The sequence below is a fragment of the Ranitomeya variabilis genome, chromosome 1 (assembly GCF_051348905.1).
Source record: "Ranitomeya variabilis isolate aRanVar5 chromosome 1, aRanVar5.hap1, whole genome shotgun sequence".
Classification (NCBI taxonomy): Eukaryota; Metazoa; Chordata; class Amphibia; order Anura; family Dendrobatidae; genus Ranitomeya; species Ranitomeya variabilis.
In genome coordinates this window covers 771215059-771238462 of record NC_135232.1, presented here as the reverse complement: position 1 = coordinate 771238462, position 23404 = coordinate 771215059, and the positions used below count along the sequence as shown (strand labels likewise).

The 23404-nt window shown below is 47.8% G+C and overlaps 73 pseudogenes; all 73 read right to left on the bottom strand.

The window, feature by feature from the left end:
* Positions 1-198: 198 nt before the first annotated feature.
* LOC143797800 (5S ribosomal RNA) lies at positions 199-317 on the bottom strand (annotated as a pseudogene).
* Positions 318-394: 77 nt separating this feature from the next.
* Positions 395-513, bottom strand: LOC143800153 (5S ribosomal RNA; annotated as a pseudogene).
* A 257-nt stretch (positions 514-770) lies between these two features.
* LOC143797799 (5S ribosomal RNA) lies at positions 771-889 on the bottom strand (annotated as a pseudogene).
* Positions 890-1331: 442 nt separating this feature from the next.
* On the bottom strand, positions 1332-1450 carry LOC143798362 (5S ribosomal RNA; annotated as a pseudogene).
* A 77-nt stretch (positions 1451-1527) lies between these two features.
* LOC143800152 (5S ribosomal RNA) lies at positions 1528-1646 on the bottom strand (annotated as a pseudogene).
* Positions 1647-1897: 251 nt separating this feature from the next.
* On the bottom strand, positions 1898-2016 carry LOC143798702 (5S ribosomal RNA; annotated as a pseudogene).
* A 77-nt stretch (positions 2017-2093) lies between these two features.
* LOC143800151 (5S ribosomal RNA) lies at positions 2094-2212 on the bottom strand (annotated as a pseudogene).
* A 259-nt stretch (positions 2213-2471) lies between these two features.
* LOC143797798 (5S ribosomal RNA) lies at positions 2472-2590 on the bottom strand (annotated as a pseudogene).
* A 76-nt stretch (positions 2591-2666) lies between these two features.
* Positions 2667-2785, bottom strand: LOC143800657 (5S ribosomal RNA; annotated as a pseudogene).
* Positions 2786-3031: 246 nt separating this feature from the next.
* On the bottom strand, positions 3032-3150 carry LOC143798360 (5S ribosomal RNA; annotated as a pseudogene).
* A 77-nt stretch (positions 3151-3227) lies between these two features.
* On the bottom strand, positions 3228-3346 carry LOC143800150 (5S ribosomal RNA; annotated as a pseudogene).
* A 251-nt stretch (positions 3347-3597) lies between these two features.
* Positions 3598-3716, bottom strand: LOC143797797 (5S ribosomal RNA; annotated as a pseudogene).
* Positions 3717-3793: 77 nt separating this feature from the next.
* LOC143800149 (5S ribosomal RNA) lies at positions 3794-3912 on the bottom strand (annotated as a pseudogene).
* A 260-nt stretch (positions 3913-4172) lies between these two features.
* LOC143797796 (5S ribosomal RNA) lies at positions 4173-4291 on the bottom strand (annotated as a pseudogene).
* Positions 4292-4368: 77 nt separating this feature from the next.
* LOC143800147 (5S ribosomal RNA) lies at positions 4369-4487 on the bottom strand (annotated as a pseudogene).
* Positions 4488-4733: 246 nt separating this feature from the next.
* Positions 4734-4852, bottom strand: LOC143798359 (5S ribosomal RNA; annotated as a pseudogene).
* Positions 4853-4929: 77 nt separating this feature from the next.
* Positions 4930-5048, bottom strand: LOC143800146 (5S ribosomal RNA; annotated as a pseudogene).
* A 248-nt stretch (positions 5049-5296) lies between these two features.
* LOC143797795 (5S ribosomal RNA) lies at positions 5297-5415 on the bottom strand (annotated as a pseudogene).
* Positions 5416-5492: 77 nt separating this feature from the next.
* On the bottom strand, positions 5493-5611 carry LOC143800145 (5S ribosomal RNA; annotated as a pseudogene).
* Positions 5612-5869: 258 nt separating this feature from the next.
* LOC143797794 (5S ribosomal RNA) lies at positions 5870-5988 on the bottom strand (annotated as a pseudogene).
* Positions 5989-6430: 442 nt separating this feature from the next.
* On the bottom strand, positions 6431-6549 carry LOC143800492 (5S ribosomal RNA; annotated as a pseudogene).
* A 251-nt stretch (positions 6550-6800) lies between these two features.
* On the bottom strand, positions 6801-6919 carry LOC143797793 (5S ribosomal RNA; annotated as a pseudogene).
* Positions 6920-6996: 77 nt separating this feature from the next.
* Positions 6997-7115, bottom strand: LOC143800144 (5S ribosomal RNA; annotated as a pseudogene).
* Positions 7116-7374: 259 nt separating this feature from the next.
* Positions 7375-7493, bottom strand: LOC143800490 (5S ribosomal RNA; annotated as a pseudogene).
* Positions 7494-7570: 77 nt separating this feature from the next.
* Positions 7571-7689, bottom strand: LOC143800143 (5S ribosomal RNA; annotated as a pseudogene).
* A 257-nt stretch (positions 7690-7946) lies between these two features.
* Positions 7947-8065, bottom strand: LOC143798358 (5S ribosomal RNA; annotated as a pseudogene).
* Positions 8066-8142: 77 nt separating this feature from the next.
* On the bottom strand, positions 8143-8261 carry LOC143800531 (5S ribosomal RNA; annotated as a pseudogene).
* Positions 8262-8511: 250 nt separating this feature from the next.
* Positions 8512-8630, bottom strand: LOC143797792 (5S ribosomal RNA; annotated as a pseudogene).
* A 77-nt stretch (positions 8631-8707) lies between these two features.
* On the bottom strand, positions 8708-8826 carry LOC143798840 (5S ribosomal RNA; annotated as a pseudogene).
* Positions 8827-9083: 257 nt separating this feature from the next.
* Positions 9084-9202, bottom strand: LOC143797993 (5S ribosomal RNA; annotated as a pseudogene).
* A 77-nt stretch (positions 9203-9279) lies between these two features.
* LOC143800140 (5S ribosomal RNA) lies at positions 9280-9398 on the bottom strand (annotated as a pseudogene).
* Positions 9399-9655: 257 nt separating this feature from the next.
* Positions 9656-9774, bottom strand: LOC143797790 (5S ribosomal RNA; annotated as a pseudogene).
* A 442-nt stretch (positions 9775-10216) lies between these two features.
* Positions 10217-10335, bottom strand: LOC143798357 (5S ribosomal RNA; annotated as a pseudogene).
* Positions 10336-10412: 77 nt separating this feature from the next.
* Positions 10413-10531, bottom strand: LOC143800139 (5S ribosomal RNA; annotated as a pseudogene).
* A 251-nt stretch (positions 10532-10782) lies between these two features.
* LOC143797788 (5S ribosomal RNA) lies at positions 10783-10901 on the bottom strand (annotated as a pseudogene).
* Positions 10902-10978: 77 nt separating this feature from the next.
* On the bottom strand, positions 10979-11097 carry LOC143800138 (5S ribosomal RNA; annotated as a pseudogene).
* A 260-nt stretch (positions 11098-11357) lies between these two features.
* LOC143797787 (5S ribosomal RNA) lies at positions 11358-11476 on the bottom strand (annotated as a pseudogene).
* Positions 11477-11918: 442 nt separating this feature from the next.
* LOC143798356 (5S ribosomal RNA) lies at positions 11919-12037 on the bottom strand (annotated as a pseudogene).
* A 77-nt stretch (positions 12038-12114) lies between these two features.
* On the bottom strand, positions 12115-12233 carry LOC143800137 (5S ribosomal RNA; annotated as a pseudogene).
* A 249-nt stretch (positions 12234-12482) lies between these two features.
* LOC143797786 (5S ribosomal RNA) lies at positions 12483-12601 on the bottom strand (annotated as a pseudogene).
* A 454-nt stretch (positions 12602-13055) lies between these two features.
* Positions 13056-13174, bottom strand: LOC143797785 (5S ribosomal RNA; annotated as a pseudogene).
* A 77-nt stretch (positions 13175-13251) lies between these two features.
* LOC143800136 (5S ribosomal RNA) lies at positions 13252-13370 on the bottom strand (annotated as a pseudogene).
* Positions 13371-13627: 257 nt separating this feature from the next.
* On the bottom strand, positions 13628-13746 carry LOC143797784 (5S ribosomal RNA; annotated as a pseudogene).
* A 443-nt stretch (positions 13747-14189) lies between these two features.
* LOC143798355 (5S ribosomal RNA) lies at positions 14190-14308 on the bottom strand (annotated as a pseudogene).
* A 77-nt stretch (positions 14309-14385) lies between these two features.
* LOC143800135 (5S ribosomal RNA) lies at positions 14386-14504 on the bottom strand (annotated as a pseudogene).
* Positions 14505-14754: 250 nt separating this feature from the next.
* Positions 14755-14873, bottom strand: LOC143798700 (5S ribosomal RNA; annotated as a pseudogene).
* Positions 14874-14950: 77 nt separating this feature from the next.
* LOC143800134 (5S ribosomal RNA) lies at positions 14951-15069 on the bottom strand (annotated as a pseudogene).
* A 259-nt stretch (positions 15070-15328) lies between these two features.
* On the bottom strand, positions 15329-15447 carry LOC143797783 (5S ribosomal RNA; annotated as a pseudogene).
* A 76-nt stretch (positions 15448-15523) lies between these two features.
* Positions 15524-15642, bottom strand: LOC143800656 (5S ribosomal RNA; annotated as a pseudogene).
* Positions 15643-15888: 246 nt separating this feature from the next.
* Positions 15889-16007, bottom strand: LOC143798354 (5S ribosomal RNA; annotated as a pseudogene).
* A 77-nt stretch (positions 16008-16084) lies between these two features.
* On the bottom strand, positions 16085-16203 carry LOC143800133 (5S ribosomal RNA; annotated as a pseudogene).
* Positions 16204-16454: 251 nt separating this feature from the next.
* LOC143797782 (5S ribosomal RNA) lies at positions 16455-16573 on the bottom strand (annotated as a pseudogene).
* Positions 16574-17027: 454 nt separating this feature from the next.
* LOC143797781 (5S ribosomal RNA) lies at positions 17028-17146 on the bottom strand (annotated as a pseudogene).
* Positions 17147-17223: 77 nt separating this feature from the next.
* Positions 17224-17342, bottom strand: LOC143800132 (5S ribosomal RNA; annotated as a pseudogene).
* Positions 17343-17599: 257 nt separating this feature from the next.
* LOC143797780 (5S ribosomal RNA) lies at positions 17600-17718 on the bottom strand (annotated as a pseudogene).
* A 443-nt stretch (positions 17719-18161) lies between these two features.
* LOC143798353 (5S ribosomal RNA) lies at positions 18162-18280 on the bottom strand (annotated as a pseudogene).
* Positions 18281-18357: 77 nt separating this feature from the next.
* LOC143800131 (5S ribosomal RNA) lies at positions 18358-18476 on the bottom strand (annotated as a pseudogene).
* A 253-nt stretch (positions 18477-18729) lies between these two features.
* Positions 18730-18848, bottom strand: LOC143798699 (5S ribosomal RNA; annotated as a pseudogene).
* A 77-nt stretch (positions 18849-18925) lies between these two features.
* On the bottom strand, positions 18926-19044 carry LOC143800129 (5S ribosomal RNA; annotated as a pseudogene).
* A 259-nt stretch (positions 19045-19303) lies between these two features.
* Positions 19304-19422, bottom strand: LOC143797778 (5S ribosomal RNA; annotated as a pseudogene).
* A 76-nt stretch (positions 19423-19498) lies between these two features.
* On the bottom strand, positions 19499-19617 carry LOC143800655 (5S ribosomal RNA; annotated as a pseudogene).
* A 246-nt stretch (positions 19618-19863) lies between these two features.
* Positions 19864-19982, bottom strand: LOC143798352 (5S ribosomal RNA; annotated as a pseudogene).
* A 77-nt stretch (positions 19983-20059) lies between these two features.
* On the bottom strand, positions 20060-20178 carry LOC143800128 (5S ribosomal RNA; annotated as a pseudogene).
* Positions 20179-20428: 250 nt separating this feature from the next.
* On the bottom strand, positions 20429-20547 carry LOC143797777 (5S ribosomal RNA; annotated as a pseudogene).
* A 77-nt stretch (positions 20548-20624) lies between these two features.
* LOC143800127 (5S ribosomal RNA) lies at positions 20625-20743 on the bottom strand (annotated as a pseudogene).
* Positions 20744-21005: 262 nt separating this feature from the next.
* LOC143797776 (5S ribosomal RNA) lies at positions 21006-21124 on the bottom strand (annotated as a pseudogene).
* A 77-nt stretch (positions 21125-21201) lies between these two features.
* LOC143800125 (5S ribosomal RNA) lies at positions 21202-21320 on the bottom strand (annotated as a pseudogene).
* Positions 21321-21566: 246 nt separating this feature from the next.
* On the bottom strand, positions 21567-21685 carry LOC143798351 (5S ribosomal RNA; annotated as a pseudogene).
* A 77-nt stretch (positions 21686-21762) lies between these two features.
* Positions 21763-21881, bottom strand: LOC143800124 (5S ribosomal RNA; annotated as a pseudogene).
* Positions 21882-22130: 249 nt separating this feature from the next.
* Positions 22131-22249, bottom strand: LOC143797775 (5S ribosomal RNA; annotated as a pseudogene).
* Positions 22250-22326: 77 nt separating this feature from the next.
* LOC143800123 (5S ribosomal RNA) lies at positions 22327-22445 on the bottom strand (annotated as a pseudogene).
* Positions 22446-22703: 258 nt separating this feature from the next.
* Positions 22704-22822, bottom strand: LOC143797774 (5S ribosomal RNA; annotated as a pseudogene).
* Positions 22823-23264: 442 nt separating this feature from the next.
* On the bottom strand, positions 23265-23383 carry LOC143800489 (5S ribosomal RNA; annotated as a pseudogene).
* Between the last annotated feature and the right edge of the window lie 21 nt (positions 23384-23404).

Here is a 23404-nt window from a genome sequence, read left to right as displayed (position 1 = left end):
AAACCCCCCCCCCCAAAAAAAAAAAAAAAAAAAAGAAAAAAGAAACTTGCCCAGCCTCAAGCTGCTTAGCATTTGCGATCTGACCAGAGCTGGCACATTCAGCTTAGAGTGGCCAATGACAGATTGTTCAAACCAGTGCGGCTCTTTTCAAGAGGAATACAATCGTCAGGGAAAGCTTGGATCAAAACGAAAAAACCAAGTCAACGGTACCAGGGATTCCCAGCCAGTCTCCCATGCTGGTACTTGCCTAGCCTCAAGCTGCTTAGCATTTGCGATCTGACGAGGGCAGGCACATTCAGCTTAGTGTGGCCATTGACCGATTGCTTTCGCGTCTGCTAGTCTTTTCAAGATGAAAACAATCGTAAGGGAAAGCTTTGAGAAAAACAAAATAGCAAGTCAACGGTACCGGGGATTCCCAGCCAGTCTCCCATGCCGGTACTTGCCCAGCCTCAAGCTGCTTAGCGTTTGCGATCTGACGAGGGCAGGCACATTCAGCTTAGAGTGGCCATTGACGGACAACTAGCACCACAGCGGGTCTTTTCAAGAGATATAAAATTGTAAGGCAAAGCTTTGATAAACCCCCCCCCCAAAAAAAAAAAAAAAAAAGAAAAAAGAAACTTGCCCAGCCTCAAGCTGCTTAGCATTTGCGATCTGACCAGAGCTGGCACATTCAGCTTAGAGTGGCCAATGACAGATTGTTCAAACCAGTGCGGCTCTTTTCAAGAGGAATACAATCGTCAGGGAAAGCTTGGATCAAAACGAAAAAACCAAGTCAACGGTACCAGGGATTCCCAGCCAGTCTCCCATGCTGGTACTTGCCTAGCCTCAAGCTGCTTAGCATTTGCGATCTGACGAGGGCAGGCACATTCAGCTTAGTGTGGCCATTGACCGATTGCTTTCGCGTCTGCTAGTCTTTTCAAGATGAAAACAATCGTAAGGGAAAGCTTTGAGAAAAAAAAAATAGCAAGTCAGCGGTACCGGGGATTCCCAGCCAGTCTCCCATGCCGGTACTTGCCCAGCCTCAAGCTGCTTAGCGTTTGCGATCTGACGAGGGCAGGCACATGCAGCTTAGAGTGGCCATTGACGGAAAACTAGCACCACAGCGGGTCTTTTCAAGAGATATAAAATTGTAAGGGAAAGCTTTGATAAACCCCCCCCCCCAAAAAAAAAAAAAGAAACTTGCCCAGCCTCAAGCTGCTTAGCATTTGCGATCTGACCAGTGCTGGCACATTCAGCTTAGAGTGGCCAATGACAAATTGTTCACACCAGTGCGGCTCTTTTCAAGAGGAATACAATCGTTAGGGAAAGCTTGGATCAAAACGAAAAAACCAAGTCAACGGTACCAGGGATTCCCAGCCAGTCTCCCATGCTGGTACTTGCCTAGCCCCAAGCTGCTTAGCATTTGCGATCTGACGAGGGCAGGCACATTCAGCTTAGTGTGGCCATTGACCGATTGCTTTCGCGTCTGCTAGTCTTTTCAAGATGAAAACAATCGTAAGGGAAAGCTTTGAGAAAAACAAAATAGCAAGTCAACGGTACCGGGGATTCCCAGCCAGTCTCCCATGCCGGTACTTGCCCAGCCTCAAGCTGCTTAGCGTTTGCGATCTGACGAGGGCAGGCACATTCAGCTTAGAGTGGCCATTGACGGACAACTAGCACCACAGCGGGTCTTTTCAAGAGATATAAAATTGTAAGGAAAAGCTTTGATAAACCCCCCCCCCAAAAAAAAAAAAAAAAAAAGAAACTTGCCCAGCCTCAAGCTGCTTAGCATTTGCGATCTAACCAGAGCTGGCACATTCAGCTTAGAGTGGCCAATGACAGATTGTTCACACCAGTGCGGCTCTTTTCAAGAGGAATACAATCGTCAGGGAAAGCTTGGATCAAAACGAAAAAACCAAGTCAACGGTACCAGGGATTCCCAGCCAGTCTCCCATGCTGGTACTTGCCTAGCCTCAAGCTGCTTAGCATTTGCGATCTGACGAGGGCAGGCACATTCAGCTTAATGTGGCCATTGACCGATTGTTTTCGCGCCTGCTAGTCTTTTCAAGATGAAAACAATCGTAAGGGAAAGCTTTGAGAAAAACAAAATAGCAAGTCAACGGTACCGGGGATTCCCAGCCAGTCTCCCATGCCGGTACTTGCCCAGCCTCAAGCTGCTTAGCGTTTGCGATCTGACGAGGGCAGGCACATTCAGCTTAGAGTGGCCATTGACGGACAACTAGCACCACAGCGGGTCTTTTCAAGAGATATAAAATTGTAAGGGAAAGCTTTGATAAACCCCCCCCCCCCAAAAAAAAAAAAAAAAAAGAAAAAAGAAACTTGCCCAGCCTCAAGCTGCTTAGCATTTGCGATCTGACCAGAGCTGGCACATTTAGCTTAGAGTGGCCAATGACAGATTGTTCAAACCAGTGCGGCTCTTTTCAAGAGGAATACAATCGTCAGGGAAAGCTTGGATCAAAACGAAAAAACCAAGTCAACGGTACCAGGGATTCCCAGCCAGTCTCCCATGCTGGTACTTGCCTAGCCTCAAGCTGCTTAGCATTTGCGATCTGACGAGGGCAGGCACATTCAGCTTAGTGTGGCCATTGACCGATTGCTTTCGCGTCTGCTAGTCTTTTCAAGATGAAAACAATCGTAAGGGAAAGCTTTGAGAAAAAAAAATAGCAAGTCAACGGTACCGGGGATTCCCAGCCAGTCTCCCATGCCGGTACTTGCCCAGCCTCAAGCTGCTTAGCGTTTGCGATCTGACGAGGGCAGGCACATGCAGCTTAGAGTGGCCATTGACGGAAAACTAGCACCACAGCGGGTCTTTTCAAGAGATATAAAATTGTAAGGGAAAGCTTTGATAAACCCCCCCCCCAAAAAAAAAAAAAAGAAACTTGCCCAGCCTCAAGCTGCTTAGCATTTGCGATCTGACCAGAGCTGGCACATTCAGCTTAGAGTGGCCAATGACAAATTGTTCACACCAGTGCGGCTCTTTTCAAGAGGAATACAATCGTTAGGGAAAGCTTGGATCAAAACGAAAAAACCAAGTCAACGGTACCAGGGATTCCCAGCCAGTCTCCCATGCTGGTACTTGCCTAGCCCCAAGCTGCTTAGCATTTGCGATCTGACGAGGGCAGGCACATTCAGCTTAGTGTGGCCATTGACCGATTGCTTTCGCGTCTGCTAGTCTTTTCAAGATGAAAACAATCGTAAGGGAAAGCTTTGAGAAAAACAAAATAGCAAGTCAACGGTACCGGGGATTCCCAGCCAGTCTCCCATGCCGGTACTTGCCCAGCCTCAAGCTGCTTAGCGTTTGCGATCTGACGAGGGCAGGCACATTCAGCTTAGAGTGGCCATTGACGGACAACTAGCACCACAGCGGGTCTTTTCAAGAGATATAAAATTGTAAGGGAAAGCTTTGATAAACCCCCCCCCCCAAAAAAAAAAAAAAAAAAGAAACTTGCCCAGCCTCAAGCTGCTTAGCATTTGCGATCTAACCAGAGCTGGCACATTCAGCTTAGAGTGGCCAATGACAGATTGTTCACACCAGTGCGGCTCTTTTCAAGAGGAATACAATCGTCAGGGAAAGCTTGGATCAAAACGAAAAAACCAAGTCAACGGTACCAGGGATTCCCAGCCAGTCTCCCATGCTGGTACTTGCCTAGCCTCAAGCTGCTTAGCATTTGCGATCTGACGAGGGCAGGCACATTCAGCTTAGTGTGGCCATTGACCGATTGCTTTCGCGCCTGCTAGTCTTTTCAAGATGAAAACAATCGTAAGGGAAAGCTTTGAGAAAAACAAAATAGCAAGTCAACGGTACCGGGGATTCCCAGCCAGTCTCCCATGCCGGTACTTGCCCAGCCTCAAGCTGCTTAGCGTTTGCGATCTGACGAGGGCAGGCACATTCAGCTTAGAGTGGCCATTGACGGACAACTAGCACCACAGCGGGTCTTTTCAAGAGATATAAAATTGTAAGGGAAAGCTTTGATAAACCCCCCCCCCCAAAAAAAAAAAAAAAAAAAAGAAAAAAGAAACTTGCCCAGCCTCAAGCTGCTTAGCATTTGCGATCTGACCAGAGCTGGCACATTCAGCTTAGAGTGGCCAATGACAGATTGTTCAAACCAGTGCGGCTCTTTTCAAGAGGAATACAATCGTCAGGGAAAGCTTGGATCAAAACGAAAAAACCAAGTCAACGGTACCAGGGATTCCCAGCCAGTCTCCCATGCTGGTACTTGCCTAGCCTCAAGCTGCTTAGCATTTGCGATCTGACGAGGGCAGGCACATTCAGCTTAGTGTGGCCATTGACCGATTGCTTTCGCGTCTGCTAGTCTTTTCAAGATGAAAACAATCGTAAGGGAAAGCTTTAAGAAAAAAAAAATAGCAAGTCAACGGTACCGGGGATTCCCAGCCAGTCTCCCATGCCGGTACTTGCCCAGCCTCAAGCTGCTTAGCGTTTGCGATCTGACGAGGGCAGGCACATTCAGCTTAGAGTGGCCATTGACGGACAACTAGCACCACAGCTGGTCTTTTCAAGAGATATAAAATTGTAAGGGAAAGCTTTGATAACCCCCCCCCCCCAAAAAAAAAAAAAGAAACTTGCCCAGCCTCAAGCTGCTTAGCATTTGCGATCTGACCAGAGCTGGCACATTCAGCTTAGAGTGGCCAATGACAAATTGTTCACACCAGTGCGGCTCTTTTCAAGAGGAATACAATCGTTAGGGAAAGCTTGGATCAAAACGAAAAAACCAAGTCAACGGTACCAGGGATTCCCAGCCAGTCTCCCATGCTGGTACTTGCCTAGCCCCAAGCTGCTTAGCATTTGCGATCTGACGAGGGCAGGCACATTCAGCTTAGTGTGGCCATTGACCGATTGCTTTCGCGTCTGCTAGTCTTTTCAAGATGAAAACAATCGTAAGGGAAAGCTTTGAGAAAAACAAAATAGCAAGTCAACGGTACCGGGGATTCCCAGCCAGTCTCCCATGCCGGTACTTGCCCAGCCTCAAGCTGCTTAGCGTTTGCGATCTGACGAGGGCAGGCACATTCAGCTTAGAGTGGCCATTGACGGACAACTAGCACCACAGCGGGTCTTTTCAAGAGATATAAAATTGTAAGGGAAAGCTTTGATAAACCCCCCCCCCCAAAAAAAAAAAAAAAGAAACTTGCCCAGCCTCAAGCTGCTTAGCATTTGCGATCTAACCAGAGCTGGCACATTCAGCTTAGAGTGGCCAATGACAGATTGTTCACACCAGTGCGGCTCTTTTCAAGAGGAATACAATCGTCAGGGAAAGCTTGGATCAAAACGAAAAAACCAAGTCAACGGTACCAGGGATTCCCAGCCAGTCTCCCATGCTGGTACTTGCCTAGCCTCAAGCTGCTTAGCATTTGCGATCTGACGAGGGCAGGCACATTCAGCTTAGTGTGGCCATTGACCGATTGCTTTCGCGTCTGCTAGTCTTTTCAAGATGAAAACAATCGTAAGGGAAAGCTTTGAGAAAAACAAAATAGCAAGTCAACGGTACCGGGGATTCCCAGCCAGTCTCCCATGCCGGTACTTGCCCAGCCTCAAGCTGCTTAGCGTTTGCGATCTGACGAGGGCAGGCACATTCAGCTTAGAGTGGCCATTGACGGACAACTAGCACCACAGCGGGTCTTTTCAAGAGATATAAAATTGTAAGGGAAAGCTTTGATAAACCCCCCCCCCAAAAAAAAAAAAAAAAAAAGAAAAAAGAAACTTGCCCAGCCTCAAGCTGCTTAGCATTTGCGATCTGACCAGAGCTGGCACATTCAGCTTAGAGTGGCCAATGACAGATTGTTCAAACCAGTGCGGCTCTTTTCAAGAGGAATACAATCGTCAGGGAAAGCTTGGATCAAAACGAAAAAACCAAGTCAACGGTACCAGGGATTCCCAGCCAGTCTCCCATGCTGGTACTTGCCTAGCCTCAAGCTGCTTAGCATTTGCGATCTGACGAGGGCAGGCACATTCAGCTTAGTGTGGCCATTGACCGATTGCTTTCGCGTCTGCTAGTCTTTTCAAGATGAAAACAATCGTAAGGGAAAGCTTTGAGAAAAAAAAAATAGCAAGTCAACGGTATCGGGGATTCCCAGCCAGTCTCCCATGCCGGTACTTGCCCAGCCTCAAGCTGCTTAGCGTTTGCGATCTGACGAGGGCAGGCACATTCAGCTTAGAGTGGCCATTGACGGACAACTAGCACCACAGCGGGTCTTTTCAAGAGATATAAAATTGTAAGGGAAAGCTTTGATAAACCCCCCCCCCCAAAAAAAAAAAAAGAAACTTGTCCAGCCTCAAGCTGCTTAGCATTTGCGATCTAACCAGAGCTGGCACATTCAGCTTAGAGTGGCCAATGACAAATTGTTCACACCAGTGCGGCTCTTTTCAAGAGGAATACAATCGTCAGGGAAAGCTTGGATCAAAACGAAAAAACCAAGTCAACGGTACCAGGGATTCCCAGCCAGTCTCCCATGCTGGTACTTGCCTAGCCTCAAGCTGCTTAGCATTTGCGATCTGACGAGGGCAGGCACATTCAGCTTAGTGTGGACATTGACGGACAACTAGCACCACAGCGGGTCTTTTCAAGAGATATAAAATTGTAAGGGAAAGCTTTGATAAACCCCCCCCCCAAAAAAAAAAAAAAAAAAAGAAACTTGCCCAGCCTCAAGCTGCTTAGCATTTGCGATCTAACCAGAGCTGGCACATTCAGCTTAGAGTGGCCAATGACAGATTGTTCACACCAGTGCGGCTCTTTTCAAGAGGAATACAATCGTCAGGGAAAGCTTGGATCAAAACGAAAAAACCAAGTCAACGGTACCAGGGATTCCCAGCCAGTCTCCCATGCTGGTACTTGCCTAGCCTCAAGCTGCTTAGCATTTGCGATCTGACGAGGGCAGGCACATTCAGCTTAGTGTGGCCATTGACCGATTGTTTTCGCGCCTGCTAGTCTTTTCAAGATGAAAACAATCGTAAGGGAAAGCTTTGAGAAAAACAAAATAGCAAGTCAACGGTACCGGGGATTCCCAGCCAGTCTCCCATGCCGGTACTTGCCCAGCCTCAAGCTGCTTAGCGTTTGCGATCTGACGAGGGCAGGCACATTCAGCTTAGAGTGGCCATTGACGGACAACTAGCACCACAGCGGGTCTTTTCAAGAGATATAAAATTGTAAGGGAAAGCTTTGATAAACCCCCCCCCCCCAAAAAAAAAAAAAAAAAAGAAAAAAGAAACTTGCCCAGCCTCAAGCTGCTTAGCATTTGCGATCTGACCAGAGCTGGCACATTCAGCTTAGAGTGGCCAATGACAGATTGTTCAAACCAGTGCGGCTCTTTTCAAGAGGAATACAATCGTCAGGGAAAGCTTGGATCAAAACGAAAAAACCAAGTCAACGGTACCAGGGATTCCCAGCCAGTCTCCCATGCTGGTACTTGCCTAGCCTCAAGCTGCTTAGCATTTGCGATCTGACGAGGGCAGGCACATTCAGCTTAGTGTGGACATTGACCGATTGCTTTTGCGTCTGCTAGTCTTTTCAAGATGAAAACAATCGTAAGGGAAAGCTTTGAGAAAAACAAAATAGCAAGTCAACGGTACCGGGGATTCCCAGCCAGTCTCCCATGCCGGTACTTGCCCAGCCTCAAGCTGCTTAGCGTTTGCGATCTGACGAGGGCAGGCACATTCAGCTTAGAGTGGCCATTGACGGACAACTAGCACCACAGCGGGTCTTTTCAAGAGATATAAAATTGTAAGGGAAAGCTTTGATAAACCCCCCCCCCAAAAAAAAAAAAAAAAAAAAAAAAAGAAACTTGCCCAGCCTCAAGCTGCTTAGCATTTGCGATCTGACCAGAGCTGGCACATTCAGCTTAGAGTGGCCAATGACAGATTGTTCAAACCAGTGCGGCTCTTTTCAAGAGGAATACAATCGTCAGGGAAAGCTTGGATCAAAACGAAAAAACCAAGTCAACGGTACCAGGGATTCCCAGCCAGTCTCCCATGCTGGTACTTGCCTAGCCCCAAGCTGCTTAGCATTTGCGATCTGACGAGGGCAGGCACATTCAGCTTAGTGTGGCCATTGACCGATTGCTTTCGCGTCTGCTAGTCTTTTCAAGATGAAAACAATCGTAAGGGAAAGCTTTGAGAAAAACAAAATAGCAAGTCAACGGTACCGGGGATTCCCAACCAGTCTCCCATGCCGGTACTTGCCCAGCCTCAAGCTGCTTAGCGTTTGCGATCTGACGAGGGCAGGCACATTCAGCTTAGAGTGGCCATTGACGGACAACTAGCACCACAGCGGGTCTTTTCAAGAGATATAAAATTGTAAGGGAAAGCTTTGATAAACCCCCCCCCCCCCAAAAAAAAAAAAAAAGAAACTTGCCCAGCCTCAAGCTGCTTAGCATTTGCGATCTAACCAGAGCTGGCACATTCAGCTTAGAGTGGCCAATGACAGATTGTTCACACCAGTGCGGCTCTTTTCAAGAGGAATACAATCGTCAGGGAAAGCTTGGATCAAAACGAAAAAACCAAGTCAACGGTACCAGGGATTCCCAGCCAGTCTCCCATGCTGGTACTTGCCTAGCCTCAAGCTGCTTAGCATTTGCGATCTGACGAGGGCAGGCACATTCAGCTTAGTGTGGCCATTGACCGATTGCTTTCGCGTCTGCTAGTCTTTTCAAGATGAAAACAATCGTAAGGGAAAGCTTTGAGAAAAACAAAATAGCAAGTCAACGGTACCGGGGATTCCCAGTCAGTCTCCCATGCCGGTACTTGCCCAGCCTCAAGCTGCTTAGCGTTTGCGATCTGACGAGGGCAGGCACATTCAGCTTAGAGTGGCCATTGACGGACAACTAGCACCACAGCGGGTCTTTTCAAGAGATATAAAATTGTAAGGGAAAGCTTTGATAAACCCCCCCCCCAAAAAAAAAAAAAAAAAAGAAAAAAGAAACTTGCCCAGCCTCAAGCTGCTTAGCATTTGCGATCTGACCAGAGCTGGCACATTCAGCTTAGAGTGGCCAATGACAGATTGTTCAAACCAGTGCGGCTCTTTTCAAGAGGAATACAATCGTCAGGGAAAGCTTGGATCAAAACGAAAAAACCAAGTCAACGGTACCAGGGATTCCCAGCCAGTCTCCCATGGTGGTACTTGCCTAGCCTCAAGCTGCTTAGCATTTGCGATCTGACGAGGGCAGGCACATTCAGCTTAGTGTGGCCATTGACCGATTGCTTTCGTGTCTGCTAGTCTTTTCAAGATGAAAACAATCGTAAGGGAAAGCTTTGAGAAAAACAAAATAGCAAGTCAACGGTACCGGGGATTCCCAGCCAGTCTCCCATGCCGGTACTTGCCCAGCCTCAAGCTGCTTAGCGTTTGCGATCTGACGAGGGCAGGCACATTCAGCTTAGAGTGGCCATTGACGGACAACTAGCACCACAGCGGGTCTTTTCAAGAGATATAAAATTGTAAGGGAAAGCTTTGATAAACCCCCCCCCCAAAAAAAAAAAAAAAAAAGAAAAAAGAAACTTGCCCAGCCTCAAGCTGCTTAGCATTTGCGATCTGACCAGAGCTGGCACATTCAGCTTAGAGTGGCCAATGACAGATTGTTCAAACCAGTGCGGCTCTTTTCAAGAGGAATACAATCGTCAGGGAAAGCTTGGATCAAAACGAAAAAACCAAGTCAACGGTACCAGGGATTCCCAGCCAGTCTCCCATGCTGGTACTTGCCTAGCCTCAAGCTGCTTAGCATTTGCGATCTGACGAGGGCAGGCACATTCAGCTTAGTGTGGCCATTGACCGATTGCTTTCGCGTCTGCTAGTCTTTTCAAGATGAAAACAATCGTAAGGGAAAGCTTTGAGAAAAAAAAAATAGCAAGTCAACGGTACCGGGGATTCCCAGCCAGTCTCCCATGCCGGTACTTGCCCAGCCTCAAGCTGCTTACCGTTTGCGATCTGACGAGGGCAGGCACATGCAGCTTAGAGTGGCCATTGACGCAAAACTAGCACCACAGCGGGTCTTTTCAAGAGATATAAAATTGTAAGGGAAAGCTTTGATAAACCCCCCCCCCCAAAAAAAAAAAAAGAAACTTGCCCAGCCTCAAGCTGCTTAGCATTTGCGATCTGACCAGAGCTGGCACATTCAGCTTAGAGTGGCCAATGACAAATTGTTCACACCAGTGCGGCTCTTTTCAAGAGGAATACAATCGTTAGGGAAAGCTTGGATCAAAACGAAAAAACCAAGTCAACGGTACCAGGGATTCCCAGCCAGTCTCCCATGCTGGTACTTGCCTAGCCCCAAGCTGCTTAGCATTTGCGATCTGACGAGGGCAGGCACATTCAGCTTAGTGTGGCCATTGACCGATTGCTTTCGCGTCTGCTAGTCTTTTCAAGATGAAAACAATCGTAAGGGAAAGCTTTGAGAAAAACAAAATAGCAAGTCAACGGTACCGGGGATTCCCAGCCAGTCTCCCATGCCGGTACTTGCCCAGCCTCAAGCTGCTTAGCGTTTGCGATCTGACGAGGGCAGGCACATTCAGCTTAGAGTGGCCATTGACGGACAACTAGCACCACAGCGGGTCTTTTCAAGAGATATAAAATTGTAAGGGAAAGCTTTGATAAACCCCCCCCCCAAAAAAAAAAAAAAAAAAAGAAACTTGCCCAGCCTCAAGCTGCTTAGCATTTGCGATCTAACCAGAGCTGGCACATTCAGCTTAGAGTGGCCAATGACAGATTGTTCACACCAGTGCGGCTCTTTTCAAGAGGAATACAATCGTCAGGGAAAGCTTGGATCAAAACGAAAAAACCAAGTCAACGGTACCAGGGATTCCCAGCCAGTCTCCCATGCTGGTACTTGCCTAGCCTCAAGCTGCTTAGCATTTGCGATCTGACGAGGGCAGGCACATTCAGCTTAGTGTGGCCATTGACCGATTGCTTTCGCGCCTGCTAGTCTTTTCAAGATGAAAACAATCGTAAGGGAAAGCTTTGAGAAAAACAAAATAGCAAGTCAACGGTACCGGGGATTCCCAGCCAGTCTCCCATGCCGGTACTTGCCCAGCCTCAAGCTGCTTAGCGTTTGCGATCTGACGAGGGCAGGCACATTCAGCTTAGAGTGGCCATTGACGGACAACTAGCACCACAGCGGGTCTTTTCAAGAGATATAAAATTGTAAGGGAAAGCTTTGATAAACCCCCCCCCCCCCAAAAAAAAAAAAAAAAAAGAAAAAAGAAACTTGCCCAGCCTCAAGCTGCTTAGCATTTGCGATCTGACCAGAGCTGGCACATTCAGCTTAGAGTGGCCAATGACAGATTGTTCAAACCAGTGCGGCTCTTTTCAAGAGGAATACAATCGTCAGGGAAAGCTTGGATCAAAACGAAAAAACCAAGTCAACGGTACCAGGGATTCCCAGCCAGTCTCCCATGCTGGTACTTGCCTAGCCTCAAGCTGCTTAGCATTTGCGATCTGACGAGGGCAGGCACATTCAGCTTAGTGTGGCCATTGACCGATTGCTTTCGCGTCTGCTAGTCTTTTCAAGATGAAAACAATCGTAAGGGAAAGCTTTGAGAAAAAAAAAATAGCAAGTCAACGGTAACGGGGATTCCCAGCCAGTCTCCCATGCCGGTACTTGCCCAGCCTCAAGCTGCTTAGCGTTTGCGATCTGACGAGGGCAGGCACATGCAGCTTAGAGTGGCCATTGACGGAAAACTAGCACCACAGCGGGTCTTTTCAAGAGATATAAAATTGTAAGGGAAAGCTTTGATAAACCCCCCCCCCAAAAAAAAAAAAAAGAAACTTGCCCAGCCTCAAGCTGCTTAGCATTTGCGATCTGACCAGAGCTGGCACATTCAGCTTAGAGTGGCCAATGACAAATTGTTCACACCAGTGCGGCTCTTTTCAAGAGGAATACAATCGTTAGGGAAAGCTTGGATCAAAACGAAAAAACCAAGTCAACGGTACCAGGGATTCCCAGCCAGTCTCCCATGCTGGTACTTGCCTAGCCCCAAGCTGCTTAGCATTTGCGATCTGACGAGGGCAGGCACATTCAGCTTAGTGTGGCCATTGACCGATTGCTTTCGCGTCTGCTAGTCTTTTCAAGATGAAAACAATCGTAAGGGAAAGCTTTGAGAAAAACAAAATAGCAAGTCAACGGTACCGGGGATTCCCAGCCAGTCTCCCATGCCGGTACTTGCCCAGCCTCAAGCTGCTTAGCGTTTGCGATCTGACGAGGGCAGGCACATTCAGCTTAGAGTGGCCATTGACGGACAACTAGCACCACAGCGGGTCTTTTCAAGAGATATAAAATTGTAAGGGAAAGCTTTGATAAACCCCCCCCCCCCAAAAAAAAAAAAAAAGAAACTTGCCCAGCCTCAAGCTGCTTAGCATTTGCGATCTAACCAGAGCTGGCACATTCAGCTTAGAGTGGCCAATGACAGATTGTTCACACCAGTGCGGCTCTTTTCAAGAGGAATACAATCGTCAGGGAAAGCTTGGATCAAAACGAAAAAACCAAGTCAACGGTACCAGGGATTCCCAGCCAGTCTCCCATGCTGGTACTTGCCTAGCCTCAAGCTGCTTAGCATTTGCGATCTGACGAGGGCAGGCACATTCAGCTTAGTGTGGCCATTGACCGATTGCTTTCGCGTCTGCTAGTCTTTTCAAGATGAAAATAATCGTAAGGGAAAGCTTTGAGAAAAACAAAATAGCAAGTCAACGGTACCGGGGATTCCCAGCCAGTCTCCCATGCCGGTACTTGCCCAGCCTCAAGCTGCTTAGCGTTTGCGATTTGACGAGGGCAGGCACATTCAGCTTAGAGTGGCCATTGACGGACAACTAGCACCACAGCGGGTCTTTTCAAGAGATATAAAATTGTAAGGGAAAGCTTTGATAAACCCCCCCCCCCAAAAAAAAAAAAAAAAAAGAAAAAAGAAACTTGCCCAGCCTCAAGCTGCTTAGCATTTGCGATCTGACCAGAGCTGGCACATTCAGCTTAGAGTGGCCAATGACAGATTGTTCAAACCAGTGCGGCTCTTTTCAAGAGGAATACAATCGTCAGGGAAAGCTTGGATCAAAACGAAAAAACCAAGTCAACGGTACCAGGGATTCCCAGCCAGTCTCCCATGCTGGTACTTGCCTAGCCTCAAGCTGCTTAGCATTTGCGATCTGACGAGGGCAGGCACATTCAGCTTAGTGTGGCCATTGACCGATTGCTTTCGCGTCTGCTAGTCTTTTCAAGATGAAAACAATCGTAAGGGAAAGCTTTGAGAAAAACAAAATAGCAAGTCAACGGTACCGGGGATTCCCAGCCAGTCTCCCATGCCGGTACTTGCCCAGCCTCAAGCTGCTTAGCGTTTGCGATCTGACGAGGGCAGGCACATTCAGCTTAGAGTGGCCATTGACGGACAACTAGCACCACAGCGGGTCTTTTCAAGAGATATAAAATTGTAAGGGAAAGCTTTGATAAACCCCCCCCCCAAAAAAAAAAAAAAAAAAGAAAAAAGAAACTTGCCCAGCCTCAAGCTGCTTAGCATTTGCGATCTGACCAGAGCTGGCACATTCAGCTTAGAGTGGCCAATGACAGATTGTTCAAACCAGTGCGGCTCTTTTCAAGAGGAATACAATCGTCAGGGAAAGCTTGGATCAAAACGAAAAAACCAAGTCAACGGTACCAGGGATTCCCAGCCAGTCTCCCATGCTGGTACTTGCCTAGCCTCAAGCTGCTTAGCATTTGCGATCTGACGAGGGCAGGCACATTCAGCTTAGTGTGGCCATTGACCGATTGCTTTCGCGTCTGCTAGTCTTTTCAAGATGAAAACAATCGTAAGGGAAAGCTTTGAGAAAAAAAAAATAGCAAGTCAGCGGTACCGGGGATTCCCAGCCAGTCTCCCATGCCGGTACTTGCCCAGCCTCAAGCTGCTTAGCGTTTGCGATCTGACGAGGGCAGGCACATGCAGCTTAGAGTGGCCATTGACGGAAAACTAGCACCACAGCGGGTCTTTTCAAGAGATATAAAATTGTAAGGGAAAGCTTTGATAAACCCCCCCCCCCAAAAAAAAAAAAAAGAAACTTGCCCAGCCTCAAGCTGCTTAGCATTTGCGATCTGACCAGAGCTGGCACATTCAGCTTAGAGTGGCCAATGACAAATTGTTCACACCAGTGCGGCTCTTTTCAAGAGGAATACAATCGTTAGGGAAAGCTTGGATCAAAACGAAAAAACCAAGTCAACGGTACCAGGGATTCCCAGCCAGTCTCCCATGCTGGTACTTGCCTAGCCCCAAGCTGCTTAGCATTTGCGATCTGACGAGGGCAGGCACATTCAGCTTAGTGTGGCCATTGACCGATTGCTTTCGCGTCTGCTAGTCTTTTCAAGATGAAAACAATCGTAAGGGAAAGCTTTGAGAAAAACAAAATAGCAAGTCAACGGTACCGGGGATTCCCAGCCAGTCTCCCATGCCGGTACTTGCCCAGCCTCAAGCTGCTTAGCGTTTGCGATCTGACGAGGGCAGGCACATTCAGCTTAGAGTGGCCATTGACGGACAACTAGCACCACAGCGGGTCTTTTCAAGAGATATAAAATTGTAAGGAAAAGCTTTGATAAACCCCCCCCCAAAAAAAAAAAAAAAAAAAGAAACTTGCCCAGCCTCAAGCTGCTTAGCATTTGCGATCTAACCAGAGCTGGCACATTCAGCTTAGAGTGGCCAATGACAGATTGTTCACACCAGTGCGGCTCTTTTCAAGAGGAATACAATCGTCAGGGAAAGCTTGGATCAAAACGAAAAAACCAAGTCAACGGTACCAGGGATTCCCAGCCAGTCTCCCATGCTGGTACTTGCCTAGCCTCAAGCTGCTTAGCATTTGCGATCTGACGAGGGCAGGCACATTCAGCTTAATGTGGCCATTGACCGATTGTTTTCGCGCCTGCTAGTCTTTTCAAGATGAAAACAATCGTAAGGGAAAGCTTTGAGAAAAACAAAATAGCAAGTCAACGGTACCGGGGATTCCCAGCCAGTCTCCCATGCCGGTACTTGCCCAGCCTCAAGCTGCTTAGCGTTTGCGATCTGACGAGGGCAGGCACATTCAGCTTAGAGTGGCCATTGACGGACAACTAGCACCACAGCGGGTCTTTTCAAGAGATATAAAATTGTAAGGGAAAGCTTTGATAAACCCCCCCCCCCCAAAAAAAAAAAAAAAAAAGAAAAAAGAAACTTGCCCAGCCTCAAGCTGCTTAGCATTTGCGATCTGACCAGAGCTGGCACATTCAGCTTAGAGTGGCCAATGACAGATTGTTCAAACCAGTGCGGCTCTTTTCAAGAGGAATACAATCGTCAGGGAAAGCTTGGATCAAAACGAAAAAACCAAGTCAACGGTACCAGGGATTCCCAGCCAGTCTCCCATGCTGGTACTTGCCTAGCCTCAAGCTGCTTAGCATTTGCGATCTGACGAGGGCAGGCACATTCAGCTTAGTGTGGCCATTGACCGATTGCTTTCGCGTCTGCTAGTCTTTTCAAGATGAAAACAATCGTAAGGGAAAGCTTTGAGAAAAAAAAATAGCAAGTCAACGGTACCGGGGATTCCCAGCCAGTCTCCCATGCCGGTACTTGCCCAGCCTCAAGCTGCTTAGCGTTTGCGATCTGACGAGGGCAGGCACATGCAGCTTAGAGTGGCCATTGACGGAAAACTAGCACCACAGCGGGTCTTTTCAAGAGATATAAAATTGTAAGGGAAAGCTTTGATAAACCCCCCCCCCAAAAAAAAAAAAAAGAAACTTGCCCAGCCTCAAGCTGCTTAGCATTTGCGATCTGACCAGAGCTGGCACATTCAGCTTAGAGTGGCCAATGACAAATTGTTCACACCAGTGCGGCTCTTTTCAAGAGGAATACAATCGTTAGGGAAAGCTTGGATCAAAACGAAAAAACCAAGTCAACGGTACCAGGGATTCCCAGCCAGTCTCCCATGCTGGTACTTGCCTAGCCCCAAGCTGCTTAGCATTTGCGATCTGACGAGGGCAGGCACATTCAGCTTAGTGTGGCCATTGACCGATTGCTTTCGCGTCTGCTAGTCTTTTCAAGATGAAAACAATCGTAAGGGAAAGCTTTGAGAAAAACAAAATAGCAAGTCAACGGTACCGGGGATTCCCAGCCAGTCTCCCATGCCGGTACTTGCCCAGCCTCAAGCTGCTTAGCGTTTGCGATCTGACGAGGGCAGGCACATTCAGCTTAGAGTGGCCATTGACGGACAACTAGCACCACAGCGGGTCTTTTCAAGAGATATAAAATTGTAAGGGAAAGCTTTGATAAACCCCCCCCCCCCAAAAAAAAAAAAAAAAAGAAACTTGCCCAGCCTCAAGCTGCTTAGCATTTGCGATCTAACCAGAGCTGGCACATTCAGCTTAGAGTGGCCAATGACAGATTGTTCACACCAGTGCGGCTCTTTTCAAGAGGAATACAATCGTCAGGGAAAGCTTGGATCAAAACGAAAAAACCAAGTCAACGGTACCAGGGATTCCCAGCCAGTCTCCCATGCTGGTACTTGCCTAGCCTCAAGCTGCTTAGCATTTGCGATCTGACGAGGGCAGGCACATTCAGCTTAGTGTGGCCATTGACCGATTGCTTTCGCGTCTGCTAGTCTTTTCAAGATGAAAACAATCGTAAGGGAAAGCTTTGAGAAAAACAAAATAGCAAGTCAACGGTACCGGGGATTCCCAGCCAGTCTCCCATGCCGGTACTTGCCCAGCCTCAAGCTGCTTAGCGTTTGCGATTTGACGAGGGCAGGCACATTCAGCTTAGAGTGGCCATTGACGGACAACTAGCACCACAGCGGGTCTTTTCAAGAGATATAAAATTGTAAGGGAAAGCTTTGATAAACCCCCCCCCCCAAAAAAAAAAAAAAAAAAGAAAAAAGAAACTTGCCCAGCCTCAAGCTGCTTAGCATTTGCGATCTGACCAGAGCTGGCACATTCAGCTTAGAGTGGCCAATGACAGATTGTTCAAACCAGTGCGGCTCTTTTCAAGAGGAATACAATCGTCAGGGAAAGCTTGGATCAAAACGAAAAAACCAAGTCAACGGTACCAGGGATTCCCAGCCAGTCTCCCATGCTGGTACTTGCCTAGCCTCAAGCTGCTTAGCATTTGCGATCTGACGAGGGCAGGCACATTCAGCTTAGTGTGGCCATTGACCGATTGCTTTCGCGTCTGCTAGTCTTTTCAAGATGAAAACAATCGTAAGGGAAAGCTTTGAGAAAAACAAAATAGCAAGTCAACGGTACCGGGGATTCCCAGCCAGTCTCCCATGCCGGTACTTGCCCAGCCTCAAGCTGCTTAGCGTTTGCGATCTGACGAGGGCAGGCACATTCAGCTTAGAGTGGCCATTGACGGACAACTAGCACCACAGCGGGTCTTTTCAAGAGATATAAAATTGTAAGGGAAAGCTTTGATAAACCCCCCCCCCAAAAAAAAAAAAAAAAAAGAAAAAAGAAACTTGCCCAGCCTCAAGCTGCTTAGCATTTGCGATCTGACCAGAGCTGGCACATTCAGCTTAGAGTGGCCAATGACAGATTGTTCAAACCAGTGCGGCTCTTTTCAAGAGGAATACAATCGTCAGGGAAAGCTTGGATCAAAACGAAAAAACCAAGTCAACGGTACCAGGGATTCCCAGCCAGTCTCCCATGCTGGTACTTGCCTAGCCTCAAGCTGCTTAGCATTTGCGATCTGACGAGGGCAGGCACATTCAGCTTAGTGTGGCCATTGACCGATTGCTTTCGCGTCTGCTAGTCTTTTCAAGATGAAAACAATCGTAAGGGAAAGCTTTGAGAAAAAAAAAATAGCAAGTCAGCGGTACCGGGGATTCCCAGCCAGTCTCCCATGCCGGTACTTGCCCAGCCTCAAGCTGCTTAGCGTTTGCGATCTGACGAGGGCAGGCACATGCAGCTTAGAGTGGCCATTGACGGAAAACTAGCACCACAGCGGGTCTTTTCAAGAGATATAAAATTGTAAGGGAAAGCTTTGATAAACCCCCCCCCCCAAAAAAAAAAAAAAGAAACTTGCCCAGCCTCAAGCTGCTTAGCATTTGCGATCTGACCAGAGCTGGCACATTCAGCTTAGAGTGGCCAATGACAAATTGTTCACACCAGTGCGGCTCTTTTCAAGAGGAATACAATCGTTAGGGAAAGCTTGGATCAAAACGAAAAAACCAAGTCAACGGTACCAGGGATTCCCAGCCAGTCTCCCATGCTGGTACTTGCCTAGCCCCAAGCTGCTTAGCATTTGCGATCTGACGAGGGCAGGCACATTCAGCTTAGTGTGGCCATTGACCGATTGCTTTCGCGTCTGCTAGTCTTTTCAAGATGAAAACAATCGTAAGGGAAAGCTTTGAGAAAAACAAAATAGCAAGTCAACGGTACCGGGGATTCCCAGCCAGTCTCCCATGCCGGTACTTGCCCAGCCTCAAGCTGCTTAGCGTTTGCGATCTGACGAGGGCAGGCACATTCAGCTTAGAGTGGCCATTGACGGACAACCAGCACCACAGCGGGTCTTTTCAAGAGATATAAAATTGTAAGGAAAAGCTTTGATAAACCCCCCCCCCAAAAAAAAAAAAAAAAAAAAGGAAACTTGCCCAGCCTCAAGCTGCTTAGCATTTGCGATCTAACCAGAGCTGGCACATTCAGCTTAGAGTGGCCAATGACAGATTGTTCACACCAGTGCGGCTCTTTTCAAGAGGAATACAATCGTCAGGGAAAGCTTGGATCAAAACGAAAAAACCAAGTCAACGGTACCAGGGATTCCCAGCCAGTCTCCCATGCTGGTACTTGCCTAGCCTCAAGCTGCTTAGCATTTGCGATCTGACGAGGGCAGGCACATTCAGCTTAATGTGGCCATTGACCGATTGTTTTCGCGCCTGCTAGTCTTTTCAAGATGAAAACAATCGTAAGGGAAAGCTTTGAGAAAAACAAAATAGCAAGTCAACGGTACCGGGGATTCCCAGCCAGTCTCCCATGCCGGTACTTGCCCAGCCTCAAGCTGCTTAGCGTTTGCGATCTGACGAGGGCAGGCACATTCAGCTTAGAGTGGCCATTGACGGACAACTAGCACCACAGCGGGTCTTTTCAAGAGATATAAAATTGTAAGGGAAAGCTTTGATAAACCCCCCCCCCCCAAAAAAAAAAAAAAAAAAGAAAAAAGAAACTTGCCCAGCCTCAAGCTGCTTAGCATTTGCGATCTGACCAGAGCTGGCACATTCAGCTTAGAGTGGCCAATGACAGATTGTTCAAACCAGTGCGGCTCTTTTCAAGAGGAATACAATCGTCAGGGAAAGCTTGGATCAAAACGAAAAAACCAAGTCAACGGTACCAGGGATTCCCAGCCAGTCTCCCATGCTGGTACTTGCCTAGCCTCAAGCTGCTTAGCATTTGCGATCTGACGAGGGCAGGCACATTCAGCTTAGTGTGGCCATTGACCGATTGCTTTCGCGTCTGCTAGTCTTTTCAAGATGAAAACAATCGTAAGGGAAAGCTTTGAGAAAAAAAAATAGCAAGTCAACGGTACCGGGGATTCCCAGCCAGTCTCCCATGCCGGTACTTGCCCAGCCTCAAGCTGCTTAGCGTTTGCGATCTGACGAGGGCAGGCACATGCAGCTTAGAGTGGCCATTGACGGAAAACTAGCACCACAGCGGGTCTTTTCAAGAGATATAAAATTGTAAGGGAAAGCTTTGATAAACCCCCCCCCCAAAAAAAAAAAAAAGAAACTTGCCCAGCCTCAAGCTGCTTAGCATTTGCGATCTGAACAGAGCTGGCACATTCAGCTTAGAGTGGCCAATGACAAATTGTTCACACCAGTGCGGCTCTTTTCAAGAGGAATACAATCGTTAGGGAAAGCTTGGATCAAAACGAAAAAACCAAGTCAACGGTACCAGGGATTCCCAGCCAGTCTCCCATGCTGGTACTTGCCTAGCCCCAAGCTGCTTAGCATTTGCGATCTGACGAGGGCAGGCACATTCAGCTTAGTGTGGCCATTGACCGATTGCTTTCGCGTCTGCTAGTCTTTTCAAGATGAAAACAATCGTAAGGGAAAGCTTTGAGAAAAACAAAATAGCAAGTCAACGGTACCGGGGATTCCCAGCCAGTCTCCCATGCCGGTACTTGCCCAGCCTCAAGCTGCTTAGCGTTTGCGATCTGACGAGGGCAGGCACATTCAGCTTAGAGTGGCCATTGACGGACAACTAGCACCACAGCGGGTCTTTTCAAGAGATATAAAATTGTAAGGGAAAGCTTTGATAAACCCCCCCCCCCAAAAAAAAAAAAAAAAAGAAACTTGCCCAGCCTCAAGCTGCTTAGCATTTGCGATCTAACCAGAGCTGGCACATTCAGCTTAGAGTGGCCAATGACAGATTGTTCACACCAGTGCGGCTCTTTTCAAGAGGAATACAATCGTCAGGGAAAGCTTGGATCAAAACGAAAAAACCAAGTCAACGGTACCAGGGATTCCCAGCCAGTCTCCCATGCTGGTACTTGCCTAGCCTCAAGCTGCTTAGCATTTGCGATCTGACGAGGGCAGGCACATTCAGCTTAGTGTGGCCATTGACCGATTGCTTTCGCGCCTGCTAGTCTTTTCAAGATGAAAACAATCGTAAGGGAAAGCTTTGAGAAAAACAAAATAGCAAGTCAACGGTACCGGGGATTCCCAGCCAGTCTCCCATGCCGGTACTTGCCCAGCCTCAAGCTGCTTAGCGTTTGCGATCTGACGAGGGCAGGCACATTCAGCTTAGAGTGGCCATTGACGGACAACTAGCACCACAGCGGGTCTTTTCAAGAGATATAAAATTGTAAGGGAAAGCTTTGATAAACCCCCCCCCCCCAAAAAAAAAAAAAAAAAAAAAGAAAAAAGAAACTTGCCCAGCCTCAAGCTGCTTAGCATTTGCGATCTGACCAGAGCTGGCACATTCAGCTTAGAGTGGCCAATGACAGATTGTTCAAACCAGTGCGGCTCTTTTCAAGAGGAATACAATCGTCAGGGAAAGCTTGGATCAAAACGAAAAAACCAAGTCAACGGTACCAGGGATTCCCAGCCAGTCTCCCATGCTGGTACTTGCCTAGCCTCAAGCTGCTTAGCATTTGCGATCTGACGAGGGCAGGCACATTCAGCTTAGTGTGGCCATTGACCGATTGCTTTCGCGTCTGCTAGTCTTTTCAAGATGAAAACAATCGTAAGGGAAAGCTTTAAGAAAAAAAAAATAGCAAGTCAACGGTACCGGGGATTCCCAGCCAGTCTCCCATGCCGGTACTTGCCCAGCCTCAAGCTGCTTAGCGTTTGCGATCTGACGAGGGCAGGCACATTCAGCTTAGAGTGGCCATTGACGGACAACTAGCACCACAGCTGGTCTTTTCAAGAGATATAAAATTGTAAGGGAAAGCTTTGATAACCCCCCCCCCCCAAAAAAAAAAAAAGAAACTTGCCCAGCCTCAAGCTGCTTAGCATTTGCGATCTGACCAGAGCTGGCACATTCAGCTTAGAGTGGCCAATGACAAATTGTTCACACCAGTGCGGCTCTTTTCAAGAGGAATACAATCGTTAGGGAAAGCTTGGATCAAAACGAAAAAACCAAGTCAACGGTACCAGGGATTCCCAGCCAGTCTCCCATGCTGGTACTTGCCTAGCCCCAAGCTGCTTAGCATTTGCGATCTGACGAGGGCAGGCACATTCAGCTTAGTGTGGCCATTGACCGATTGCTTTCGCGTCTGCTAGTCTTTTCAAGATGAAAACAATCGTAAGGGAAAGCTTTGAGAAAAACAAAATAGCAAGTCAACGGTACCGGGGATTCCCAGCCAGTCTCCCATGCCGGTACTTGCCCAGCCTCAAGCTGCTTAGCGTTTGCGATCTGACGAGGGCAGGCACATTCAGCTTAGAGTGGCCATTGACGGACAACTAGCACCACAGCGGGTCTTTTCAAGAGATATAAAATTGTAAGGGAAAGCTTTGATAAACCCCCCCCCCCAAAAAAAAAAAAAAAAGAAACTTGCCCAGCCTCAAGCTGCTTAGCATTTGCGATCTAACCAGAGCTGGCACATTCAGCTTAGAGTGGCCAATGACAGATTGTTCACACCAGTGCGGCTCTTTTCAAGAGGAATACAATCGTCAGGGAAAGCTTGGATCAAAACGAAAAAACCAAGTCAACGGTACCAGGGATTCCCAGCCAGTCTCCCATGCTGGTACTTGCCTAGCCTCAAGCTGCTTAGCATTTGCGATCTGACGAGGGCAGGCACATTCAGCTTAGTGTGGCCATTGACCGATTGCTTTCGCGTCTGCTAGTCTTTTCAAGATGAAAACAATCGTAAGGGAAAGCTTTGAGAAAAACAAAATAGCAAGTCAACGGTACCGGGGATTCCCAGCCAGTCTCCCATGCCGGTACTTGCCCAGCCTCAAGCTGCTTAGCGTTTGCGATCTGACGAGGGCAGGCACATTCAGCTTAGAGTGGCCATTGACGGACAACTAGCACCACAGCGGGTCTTTTCAAGAGATATAAAATTGTAAGGGAAAGCTTTGATAAACCCCCCCCCCAAAAAAAAAAAAAAAAAAAGAAAAAAGAAACTTGCCCAGCCTCAAGCTGCTTAGCATTTGCGATCTGACCAGAGCTGGCACATTCAGCTTAGAGTGGCCAATGACAGATTGTTCAAACCAGTGCGGCTCTTTTCAAGAGGAATACAATCGTCAGGGAAAGCTTGGATCAAAACGAAAAAACCAAGTCAACGGTACCAGGGATTCCCAGCCAGTCTCCCATGCTGGTACTTGCCTAGCCTCAAGCTGCTTAGCATTTGCGATCTGACGAGGGCAGGCACATTCAGCTTAGTGTGGCCATTGACCGATTGCTTTCGCGTCTGCTAGTCTTTTCAAGATGAAAACAATCGTAAGGGAAAGCTTTGAGAAAAAAAAAATAGCAAGTCAACGGTATCGGGGATTCCCAGCCAGTCTCCCATGCCGGTACTTGCCCAGCCTCAAGCTGCTTAGCGTTTGCGATCTGACGAGGGCAGGCACATTCAGCTTAGAGTGGCCATTGACGGACAACTAGCACCACAGCGGGTCTTTTCAAGAGATATAAAATTGTAAGGGAAAGCTTTGATAAACCCCCCCCCCCAAAAAAAAAAAAAGAAACTTGTCCAGCCTCAAGCTGCTTAGCATTTGCGATCTAACCAGAGCTGGCACATTCAGCTTAGAGTGGCCAATGACAAATTGTTCACACCAGTGCGGCTCTTTTCAAGAGGAATACAATCGTCAGGGAAAGCTTGGATCAAAACGAAAAAACCAAGTCAACGGTACCAGGGATTCCCAGCCAGTCTCCCATGCTGGTACTTGCCTAGCCTCAAGCTGCTTAGCATTTGCGATCTGACGAGGGCAGGCACATTCAGCTTAGTGTGGACATTGACGGACAACTAGCACCACAGCGG